At 40.8% G+C, this 12,582-nt stretch overlaps 1 protein-coding gene across 2 annotated transcripts in view; it reads right to left on the bottom strand.

The window, feature by feature from the left end:
- The window catches only part of GRIA1 (glutamate ionotropic receptor AMPA type subunit 1), a 305,276-nt gene that overhangs the window by 222,514 nt on the left and 70,180 nt on the right, over nt 1-12,582 (bottom strand). The gene's annotated exons all lie outside the window — the stretch shown is intronic.

Genomic DNA, 12,582 nt, shown 5'->3' with positions numbered 1-12,582 from the left:
AGCCTAGACCCTTAGGGGACATAAATTAGTAGGAATGATATGTTTGCAAATCTGTGCATTACCCCACACCTTCATTAGACTCAGAAGCAAAACATTTACTGTCCACCTACTGTGTGCTCAGTGTCTTGTCAGATGCTAGAAGTAAGAGAAGGATAAAGATGTGGCCCCTGTCCTCCATGAGCCTACAGGCTAGTTGTGAGGCATGTGTCTTTTACCTGAAATTACAATGCAATTGAACAAAACCAGTAGAGTCAACAAGTACCACAGAACCTCAGAACAGGGGAGTCAAGAGTGACATGCACAGATGTGACATCCATGATGGATGTGGGGCTTCAGTAAAGCTGTGAAGGCAGTAAAAAGTGGTGTTAAAGGCATTAAAATATGAATGAAGAGGCGGGTGGACAATTTGGGACCCAGCTTTAATAGTCCAGGTGTAGAGTTGTGAGGGCCAAGACAAAGGTGGTGGCTGTAGAAATGGGAAGAAAAGGCTATGTGTTGTAATTATGGAAAACTCCATAGGACCTTGTGCGTGAAAACTTACTGGAAGCCAAGGAGAGAAGGGAATCAAGATGGTGTTATAATAAGAGCTTAATGATGATATAGGATCATTAATCTTCTGACTCAGTAAATCCTATCAAAAACTGTGTGAATCACTCAACTGCTTCTGATGATATTTTGATAAACTACATCAGTGTTTCTCAAGCTTTAATGTGCATACAAATTACTGGGGTTGGCGGGGCAGGGGGGGGGGATGTTAAATATAGATTTTAATTCAGTAGGTTTGAGGTAAGGCCTGGACTCTGCATTTCTCACAAGTTCCCAGGTGACATTGATGCTGTTGGTCTGTGAACCACACTTTCATTAGCAAAAGGCCAGAGTTTGTCTTCTTCATTTTCATGACAAACATGAACAGCAATATTAGTATTCTAAAAAAAGATGGATTCACTATAGAGAACAAACTGATGGTTATCAGAGGGGAGGTGGGTGAGGGGATGGGTGAGATAGGTGATGGGGATGAAGGCGTGCACTTGAGTTGATGAGCACTGGGTGATGTATGGAATTGTTGAAGCACTATATTGTATACCTGAAACTAATATAACACTGTATGGTAACTCTGCTGGAATTATTTTAAAAATAAGGTGGATTGAGGGAAAGGTCAGTTATATTAATGGGTACCTGCAATCGTCAATCAGTTAACAGGTGTGGACTGCTTTGCCTCCCTTATTTAATGGGAGGATTGGCAGGGTAGAAGTCAGGAGGCCAGAGTATTAGTCCTAGCCCTATCACTATCTATTTGTGGGTCCTTGAGCAAGAAAACATGAGGCATGAACCTAAATTCACTATATTTGAGAGCACTTGCTAAAGACTGAATATTTGTGTCCTCTCAAAATTCATATGTTGAAACCTATCCCCAGTGTGATGGTACTAGGAGGCAGAGCCTTTGGGCGTGATTAGGTTATGTAAATGGAGCCCTCATGTATGAGATTTATGCCCTGACAAACCCCAGCGAGCTCCCTTGCCCCTTCTGCCATATTTGGACATAGTACTAATATGGCCATCTTTGAATCAGGAAGTGGGCTCTCACCAGACATCAATTCTGCCAGGTGCCTCAATCTTGAGCTTCCCAGCCTCCAGAACTGTGAGAACTAAATGTTTGTGTTTAAGCTACTCAGTCTATGGTATTTTTGTCATAGTAGCCAGAATGGACTAAGGAATGGGTACCGAGAAGTAGGGATGCTATTATAACAAATACCCAAAAATGTGGAGGTGGCTTTGGAGCTGGTTGATAGGTAGAGGCTAGAAGAATTCTGAAAAGCATGCTAGAAAAAAACAAAACCAAAACCAAAAACCTACATTGCTGTGAATGGACCTTTAAAGGTGATTCTGAGGCCTGGCTACACCCTTGGGGTGAAACAAGGACTACAGATAAAGCTAAGTTCTTCTTAGAGAACACCTAAGCAATCATGAACAGAATGGTAGTAGAAACATGGATGGTAAAGCCCATGCTGATGAGGACTCAGACAGAAATCAGGAATAAGTTGTTGGAAACTGAATGAAAGGTGATCTTGGTGATAAAGTAGCAAAGAATTTGGCCACACTGTGTTCATGTTCCAGTGTTTTGTGAAAGGTGGAACTTGTAAATGATGAAACTGGATAATTAGCTGAAACAGTTTCTAAGCAAAATATTGAAGGTTCAGCTTGGGTCCTCCTGACTGTTTACAGTAAAATGTGAGAGGAGAAAAATGACTCATGAGAGGGATTGCTAAGCAAAAAGGAACTAGAATTTAGACATTTGAAAAATTCTCAGCTTCTCCATGTTGCAAAAAATGAGAACACTGAAGGGTGTGGCCAAGCCTCAGTTTGATAAGATTAGTATGGATCAGCCACCAACAAAAGGAACTCTTCTCCAAGACAATGGAAGAATGATTCCCAGGGCTTTCAGAAATCACCGAGGCTGCCATTCCCATCAGAGGCCCAGAGCCTAAGGGCCTAGCTGAGGGTGCAGAGTAGCTTCAAAGGGTGGGGCCTCCTGTCCAGTTCAGTGGGCCAGGATGTCCCTGATCAGTGCCTCAAGGTTGGGGTGCCTGCACAGAGCTATGGCATGGACTTTGCCCAGCAGAGCCATGGTAACATGGTTGTCTGCACCTAAATTTCAAAGGACAGGGTTTCTGCAGAGCCTGGGGCCCAGGACCCCAATCTGGGAGAACTGTGGACAGAAGATCCCAGCTCACAAGGGCTGTGGGCACAGGACCTGGTAGGGAGCCACTACAGAGCCATCCTGTGGAGCTGGAGGTGACAATGCCACCCCAGTAGGCCTGCAAGGCAAGCACTGAGACAAAAAGGATTATTCTGGAGTTTAAAGTTTGATGTTGTTTGCCCCATTAGGTTTTGGACTTACCTGGGACTTGTCACTCCTTTCCTTTTTCCTAGTTCTCTCTTTTGTAATGGGAATGTCTATTGTATTCCTGCCCCACCATTATATTTTGTGATCTCTTAACTTGTTTGGTTTTGTAAGTTCACAAGTGGAGGGCAGTATGCCTCAGGATGAAATGTACCATGAATCTCAGCCATATCTGACTTACATATTTAAATGAAACTTTGAGAATTTTGAATTGATGCTGAAACCAGTTAAGAATTTTGGGGCTATCAAGATGCAATGAGTTTTGGGGGGCCAGGGGTAGAATGTTATAGACTGAATATGTCCCCAAATTTCATAGGTTGAAACCTAACCTCTACTGTGATGGTATTTGGAGGTGGGTGTCTGAGAGGTGATTAAGTTATGAGGGCGCAGCTCTCCAGTGAGAGATTGGTGCCCTATAAAAGATAGTCCCTCCCTGGCTCTCTTCCATCCTCTGGGTGCACAGAGAACACATCCATCTGCGAATTAGAAAGGAGTCTTGCACCAGACATTGAATCTGCCATTTCTTTGATTTTGGACTTCGAAGCCTCCAGAACTGTAAGAAATACATGTTTGTTATTTAAGCCTATGGTATTTTTGTTACAGCAGCCTGAATAGAAAAAGACAGTACCCATTCATCCCTAACTCACTGGCTTCCAATGATACTTGGAATAAATCCCAAATTCCTTATTACTGTCTACTAGCTTTTTCATAATCTGGTCTCTGCCCACTTCTCAGATTGCATCCCCTACCAATCCTTTCCTCATTTAGTACACTGTAACTCCAAGGCCTTGTTTTTATTTCTTAAACACACAAGAATATCTTTATCTTGAGACATTTGCACTTGACTTACCATCTGTCCTAAATGCCTACATCCAACACTGTCCCCTAAAATCAAATCCTTCCCCAGGTCTCCATTCAGAGATGCCTTCCTCAACCATCAACCTCAGTGGTTCTCAATGAGGGTAATTCCCCACCCCCCGCCCCCCGCCAGGGAATTTGTGGTAATATTTTTTATATGTTTTTGATTATCACAGCTGGGCCAGGTGGTGCTGTTGGCATCTAGTGGTAGAAGCCAGGGATACTGCTAAGTATCTTACAATGTACAGTGTAATGTACAGTATTATCTGGCCTCAAATGCCAACAGTGTTGATCTACCTAAAGATGCTCCCCACCTTTCACTCTTGCCCTAGTAAAAACTTACTACCACATTACCCCCACTTTATTTTCTTAAAAATATTCACCACTGTCTAAAATTAGTTGATATATTTCATTGTTTATCTTATCCTCTTCTTCTCCTGACTGGAACACTGGTTTCATGAGGGCAGGGATATTGTCCTATTTTGTTCACTAACGTATACCCAGTGCCTAGAACAATTCCTGACACATTGTGGGCAACTAATGAATGAGTGAATAAATGAATGAATGAAAACAGAAGCAAATATTGAACATAAAATGAAACAAGTACACAAAGCAACCAAAGAACATCAAAGTTAAAAACTGTGCTGCAAATGATACCATGAAGAAAATGAAAAGACAAAGCCACAGAGTGAAAGAAAATATTTGCAGACATATGTCTGACAAGGGACCTGTATCTAGAATCTGTAAAGAACTCAGATAATTTAATAATAAAAAGACAGATGATCCAATTAAAAAATAGATGAGAAATTTGCATAGATAATTCTCAAAAAATATGCAGATAGCTAATAAGCACAAGAGATGATGTTCAACACCACTTGTCATAGAAAAATGCAAGTCAAGGGGCGTGTGATGGCTCAGTCAGTTAAGTGCCTGACTTCGGCTCAGGTCATGATCTCACATTTCATGGGTTTGAGCCCCATGTCAGGCGCTGTGATGACAGCCTGGAGCCTGCTTCAGATTCTGTGTCTCCATCTCTCTCTGCCTGTCTTCTGCTCTCTCTCTCTCTCTCTCTCTCTCTCTCTCTCTCTCTCTCTCAAAAACAAATAAACATTAAAAAAATTAAAAAAAGAAAATGCCAATCAAAACCACAATGCGATATCACTTCACATCTACTAGAACGGCTATCATCAAGAAGAAAAATAACAGCAAGTGTTAGTGAGGGTGTGGAGAAGCTGAAGCCCTCATTTATCACTGGTAGGAATAAAAAGTAGCACAACCACACTGGAAATAGTTTGTTCCTCAAAAAGTTAAACAGGGGTGCCTGGGTGGCTTTGTTGGTTAAGCATCTGACTCTTGATTTCAGCTCAGGCCGTGATCTCACAGTCTTGAGATCGAGCCCTGCACTGGGCTCTGCACTGAGCATGCAGCCTGCTTGAAATCCTCTCTTTCCCTGCCTCTTCCCTGCTCATGCCCTCTCTCTTTCTCTCTCTCAAAATAAATAAACAATCAAAGAAATTTTTTCAAGAAAGTTAAGAGTTACCGTGTAACACAGCAATTCTACTACTTGGTACATACCCAACAAAAACGAAAACATGTGACCACATAGTGACTTACACAAGAATGTTCATAGCAACATTACTCATAACAGCCAAAAAAAAAATGGAAACAACCCAAATCAACTGAGGAATGGATAAACAAGATGGGGTATATCCATATAATGGAATATTATTTGGTCATAAAAAGGAATGAAGTACTGATGCATGCTACATTATGGATAAATCTTGAAAATATTATGCTAAATTAGAGAAGTCAGTCACAGCAAAGTACATATTGTATGATTCCATTTATATGAAATGTCCATAATAGGCAAATCTGTAGAGACAGAATGTAGACTAGCGTTTGCTTAGGATTGAGAACATGGGAGGGCAACACGGAGTGACAACTAATGGATACAAGGCTTATTTTTTTGTTTGGAGGAATATGTTCTAAAATTAGATTGTGGTGATGGATACATAAATCTGTGAATATAATACAAAACATTGACTTCAACACTTACACGGGTGAATTGTATGGTATGTGACTGATGGTCCTAACAAAGCTTTTAGAAGAAAAAAGGACAGAGATAGAAACTGAAAGGACTGAGAGAAATTTTATTTCTATTTGAAAGGAACACTTTTGCTGTTTTATTCTTTTGGGAGAGGAGACAGTTGCTTAGAAATCCAGATAAGTTGAAGTCGTTTTCCTTGTTTAGTGTAGATTTTTGTTTCGTGGTGGCTTTGGAAGAATAATGATATGCAAGATCAAAGGCAAGTCCATTGGCCAAACGACATATGTTAAATTAGACCAGGTGATATGAATACCCGAACTGGCCAGCCAAAAGACTTCCTTATAGGACTACAAGTATTAGATAGGGCTGCTGGGAAAGTACTTCCTGAAACTAAAATAGGTGAATGTCTGAGAATGAAGGATGGCTCTACATCTTTAAAAATAAATCCTGTCAGGGACGCCTGGGTGGCTCAGTCAGTTAGGCGCCCGACTTGAGGCCAGGTCATGATCTTGCAGTCCATGAGTTCGAGCCCCGCATTGGCCTCTGTGCTGACAGCTCAGAGCCTGGAGCCTGCTTTGGATTCTGTGTCTCCCTCTCTGTCTTTGATCTTCTCTCTCTCTCTCCCTCCCTCCCTCTTTCTCTCAAAAATAAATAAACATTAAAAAAATAAAAAAATAAAAAAACACAGTAAATCCTCTCAGCAATAGTTTATCAATGGGGGACTTGGAAGTTTCCATATCCTCAGAGTTCTCCTCCAGAAAAAAAAAGGAGCTGAAATTCTATCATTGAGTTTATCAGGTTGTATAAGAATTAAATGAGATCATGCCTGTGAAGGTACTTGGACAAACGGACTGCTCAGTTTGGTAGCAGTGGTGAACCTGAAATGAGAGAGAGGCTGTTAGTTGGATAATTTATTATTAAACTACATCTTCCTGATCCACTCGTTTCTACATATTACACAGACATGAAAATGAGGGAAGGTTATAATCTTTTATCTGTTGATTCTTTAAAGAAGTGCCAGGCAAACATGGCCAACTGTGGTCTCCTCTGCCCCCATTTCTCTCTGTTTTTTCTCCATCCTGACAATCTACTTTCCAATGTTGATAAAACTTTCCAGGAGGCATCAGGATGGCATGGTGTCTGCTATAATTTTAGTCATGCTAAGCCTTGGCACGCGGTCACCATGTGAAGAGGTACAAGCCATCCGGGGAAGCCATGTGTCGGTATTCCAGCTGACAGCTTCAGCAAAGCCTTCATGAAAGTGAGTGAGCTTTCAGAAGATCTCAGCTTTCAGTTTTCAAGACTTCCAGGTGAGATCTCAGACATTGTTCTGTCTGAATCTCTGGCCCACGGAACCATTAGAGATAATAAATAATTATTGTTGTTGTAAGCCACTAAGTTTTGGGGTAATTTGTTACGCAGTGTTGGTAACTAATACACACAATCTGCCTGATTCCAAACCCCATGTGCTTAATCACTATGTGTGTTAACAAAAACCAAACCAAAACAAAAATACTTCCAGTCAGAACTAGACTCTCCATTAAGACTTCTCTACTGGAAAAGGCAGCATTGTCTGAGGACTCTAGGGTATAGTCCACATGACTGAGTATTTATCCTGGCAAATGGACAGCACTGCAGTAACAGGGTAGTCTCTCAAAGATTCAGGTTTAGGCACCCTGAACCTAGCCATCTCTGAAGTATTGACAAAGCTGAAACTCTAGACCTGGCCAAGGTGAGGAGTCTAATCTGTGCAAAGGTCACAACTTGATCTTGGCATACTCTTAAACCAGTGGTCATGGATTATACAACACACACAGAACAGCCCCTCAATTTAACTGTTCAAAAACCAGCAGTATAAGTTTCTGTGTGTAAAAGCAATGTACATTGCATGCACAAATATAAAATTAATTAGCATTTAGTGTTCTCAACAATGCTATTTATAGCATATCCGCTTTTTTTTTTTTCTTTTGTCCCAGAGAGCCAAGACACTAATGGAAAGAGACCAATTTGAGAAGAAAGAGTGTTTTTTTGTTTTGTTTTGAGTTTTGCAATCCAGGCTTTTTGTTCCCCGTGAAGGGGAGAAAAAGGACAGAAATGAGTGAGGGGTGGTAACAATGGACCTCCTTAATGCCATGCTCCTCCTTTAAGATGGACTGACTGCACATCCCAGAGAAAAGAATTTTTTGATCTGCTCCACAACCAATATTCTACATAGTTGACGGAAAGTGTAGACTGGCAGTGGGAGGTGAAAGCAGCAGAGAACAATGACAAGTTACAGTTTGGGTTATTTCATTTTTTCCCCAAACTATTCAAGGCCTCTCAGGCATAGACTAACTCGACTTCCTCTTTCTCTATTCCATCCTTCACCCTCTTTGCTGTAAGGAGAAGAAAGGTTTGTAAGGGGAAACAAAAAAACAACAGCTGCATCTGAATGCTTGGAGAACAAAACAATTGGTACCTTTCATATCTCTGAAGGGTAGGCTCCATTATCTCATGTCAGAATTGGAGCATGCGGCTAGAAAATCAGCTCTCAGAGGGCACAAAGCCAATGCTCCCTTCATGACTGACTTAAAAGGGAAAAGGCAAAGCTCTGCTTTTAAGAAGAAAAAAAAAAAAAGAGAAGAGCAAGCAAGATTCCAAGTTACTATATTTTATATACTTTGGAAAGCACTCTTTTAAGGAAGTAGAAATGGAGAGTTGTAAAAGTAATGAAATTGGAAGCCTTGGGTTTGAATCCATGGCTTATGTGTTACCAGCCATGAGACCCTGAGACCTTTTCATCCTGTCTCCTTATCTCAGTTGTCTGAGTCCAGTGAAGATTCACTCATTCACTCACACAATCACTCATTCACTTATTTGTTGAGGGAGTAATCAAGCTTCACATACAATCTTTGCCTTCAACAAACTCACAATTCAAGATATTTCCCTCATCTCATCACAGGGTTGTTCTGAGAATAAAATGGACTTTAAATTTTTTTTAAGCTTATTTATTTTTGAGAGAGAGAGAGAGAGAGAGAGAGAGAGAGAGAGAGAGAGAGAAAGAGTGAGGGAGCCAGGAGGGGCAGAGAGAGAGGGGGACACAGAATCCAAAGCAGGCTCCAGGCTCCGAGCTGTCAGCACAGAGCTGAACACGGGGCTCGAACTCACAGACCGTGAGATCATGACCTGAGCCAAAGTCAGACACTTGACCGACTGAGTCACCCAGGCACCCCTCCAGTGGACTTTAAAGATGTGCATGAATTACAAATCAGCACAGCAAAGTAAAGGACTCCAGGAATAGTTGAAATGCACTTGCAAGACCTGTTAAATCTTGGGCATTTTGTAAAACTGACACAGAAATCATAGATTCTCTTTCCCCATCTAAAGCCAAAAGAGGTCTTGCTAATTGGACATAGCATTGTAATGAGTCGGACGTGTCCTTCTCAAGTGTTCTTCCTGAGTCTCAGATCTTGCAACTTCCTCACATGCACCCCAGCCATAGTAGGTATCAATGGCTTGCCAAATCTTCATGGGGCATAGCTCTGCTCTGTCATTCCCCTGCTCATAAGCATTCAATGTTTCCTCTCTTCCTATAAAACCAAGCCCATTCTCAACTTGGCCCTCAAAACTCCCACCTCAAGGAAGTACATTTATGTATATATCAATTGACCTCTTTACCATTTGTAGTCATTACTGTGTTCTCCTGTCTCTGCTCTCACTCAAGCAGTTTCTTCTACAGAAATACCCTTTGGCCCCAAATCCCCACCTACGTATTTCCTTTCGAGGTCAAGCTCAAATTTTGATGAATCTTTCACCTATCCTCACTCTGCTCCTGACTGTCCTCATTGCCCCTCCTTAGACCCACAATAGTACTTTGCATACAACTCTTTCTTGGCTGATAGTAACCACTATAATGACAAAAATAATAGCAGCTAGACTGTATTGAGACCTACAGTGTGCCAGGCATTATGGTAAATAAATGCTTTACATTAATTATCTTTTCAATTCTTGCAAATACTGTAAGCCAAAGTAACATTTTATCCCTTTGCACAGAGGAGACAGGCCTAACAATGAACTTGATTTCCCACAGAGTAACTGGCAATTATATGGATGTGCTTTGGCATCACGGGCACCTGAGTTAGAGTTCAGGCTCTACAAGTTACCAGCTTCTTGACCTTTGCCATCTGTCTCAATGTAATCCTCAGTTTCCTTATTGGTTAAAAAAAAGAAAACAAGGATAGTCTCAAGTTATTTTAATGATTATATAAGATGATTCATTTAAAACTCATAGCAAGATGCTGACCATAGAGAAGGTTTAGAGAGAAAGTTGCTATCATGACCCCCAACTAAAAAGGCTGCTTGGGGGCCAGGATCTGATGTCTTAGTGGACTCCTTATCCCCTCCCCACATGTTTAATAAATGCCAGCTGATTATATCAAGGCTATTTGAAGAACTTTTGACTATTCTAAGCCTGTCCTGAAGACATGTATCATGGAGAAACATGCATAACTGAGGGGAAAGAAGTTACATAAATACAGGAGCCAACCAAAAATCCCTGTTCCCTGGTCTTAAATCCACCCTTCTTGTTTTGCTAAGGAATGCGCTGCCTCAAACTTGTCCTGGTTACTATCCTCCCCATACATTCAGGCCTTTGTTATTCTGCTGCTTTGGCTTAATTACTTTCATGGGAGCTTCTTCAGAACTCCACTTAGTAGTACATAATTTTGCCCAGCTAAGTGTTGGGGAGCTTCAAAATGAAAGGCCCACAGCTTATGTCCAAAGCCTTCATGGCACTTTCCAAATAGCTGGTTTAGGGGAGAGTCAGTGGAGGTCACTACAGGGGAGGCAATGAGGGAGTGGGGACTGAGGACGCAGGTAAAGGCCAGGCTATTTGAAGTCTTACAGGTCTTGTTAAGGCTTTGGGGCTTTATTCCAAGGACTTTGGAAAGCTACTCAAGATTTTAAGTAAGAGAGGTTGAAGTAGTTTACCCACATCCAATGAGGTTCTGGTAGCAAAACCAGGATTGAAAATCTGGTCTCCCATTTTAATCTGCCATGTCTTGATAAACATCTTTCTTGGCATCCCTACTCCCAGGTATAGACATTAATGAACAAAAATGAGAGCACCTGGATAGAACGCTTTGTGTACTGTATTTGTGCCTCTGCAGGAATCAGGGCAAGACTGAATGATAAGTCCTTAGAGGGACTGAGGCTAACCTCTAAGCCAGTGCTCCAAAGGAATGGGGAGAAAGCTTACATTATACTGATTGGGGAATGCAGGATGAAGAAGCAAAGCTTAGCTAACAAACCCATTGTCAATGGACAGGTTGCCGAAGTCCTGGAAAATGAAAGAAAATTAGTAATGTCACATAGTGAAAGACTAGACTATGGTGGAGACAGCCTCTCAACCCTTATCCAATGCCTATTTTACTAAACTAGATAATAGTCTATTTGAGAAGTCAGGCCACTAGCTTAAGGAGACTGACACATATAAAAGAAAGCAGCAACAAGATCAGTGGCTTTAAACCATTTTGGGAAGCTGACAATAGCTATGAACACCTCACCAGCAAAGAAGAAAAATATACATATATTATTTACCCAAGATGATTTAAGAAATATATGTGAAAAACCTATACATGAATATTCATAATAGCTTCATTCATAAATGCTTCAAGTTGTATACAACCTAAATGTCCATCAGCTGAAATGGATAAACAAATTGTGATACATCCATACAACAGAATATTTGCTTAGCTATAAAAAGGAACAAACTAGTAACACATCCAACACATGAATGAATCTCAGAAGCATTGTGCTAAGTGAAAGAAGTCAGATGGAAAAGGCTATGTCCTGTCTGACTCCATTTATATGTCATTCTGGAAAAGGCAAAACTACAGGAAGTGAAGAAAGATCAGTGGTTGTCAGGGATGAGATTAGTGAAGGAACACAAAGGTGCTTAAGGGAACTTTTTGGAGTAATTAAAATATTTTTTTATCTTGATTATAGTGGTGGTTATATGAATATATATATGTATATATATGTATATGTGTATGTGTATGTGTGTGTATATATATATATATATATATATATATATATATATATATATATATATTGTCAAAATCCATAGAACTGTAACCCCTGATAGGGATGACTTTCACTCATGTAAACTATACTGAAATAAATCTAATTTTAGAGATATTATCCATAGGGTTATGGAGAGCACACTGACCCATATTCAGACCTCAGGAAAATAACCCCTGCTCTAGGGTCAAACAAACTTTGAAGTAGAAAGGCCTCCCAAAACATGTAGACCACACCTACTTATTTCAAAGGTAGGAAAAGTGCGAAGCAAGAAAGTAACAATGCTGTCTCCAGGATTACGTCTCTTACCAGCGATGTTCATTCTTGCAACCTATATTAGTGGCACCCTTACTGAATTCTAAACACTATGCTAGATTCAAGACCTAGCTGGGGAGCCCAGATGATAAGAAAAATGAGGCTTACTGTCTGGAAGATCAGGGACTGTAGCTCAGTTTTTTGACTCTAGTTTATCCCCAGTAGACTACCAAGGCTCCAGGGAATATTTAGTTCCCAGATCTTGCTGGAGCACTAGACTGGGAGCCAGGAGACTTATATATGGATTAAGTGAGCTGTAGGGAAGAATGAACTTTTTTTTTTTTTTTTTTTTTTTAACGTTTTTTATTTTTTTATTTTTGGGACAGAGAGAGACAGAGCATGAACGGGGGAGGGGCAGAGAGAGGGAGACACAGAATCGGAAACAGGCTCCAGGCTCCGA

The sequence above is a fragment of the Panthera pardus genome, unplaced genomic scaffold, assembly GCF_024362965.1.
Source record: "Panthera pardus isolate Hobbes unplaced genomic scaffold, ASM2436296v1 HiC_scaffold_2, whole genome shotgun sequence".
Classification (NCBI taxonomy): domain Eukaryota; kingdom Metazoa; phylum Chordata; class Mammalia; order Carnivora; family Felidae; genus Panthera; species Panthera pardus.
This window is presented reverse-complemented; position numbering and strand designations above follow the sequence as displayed.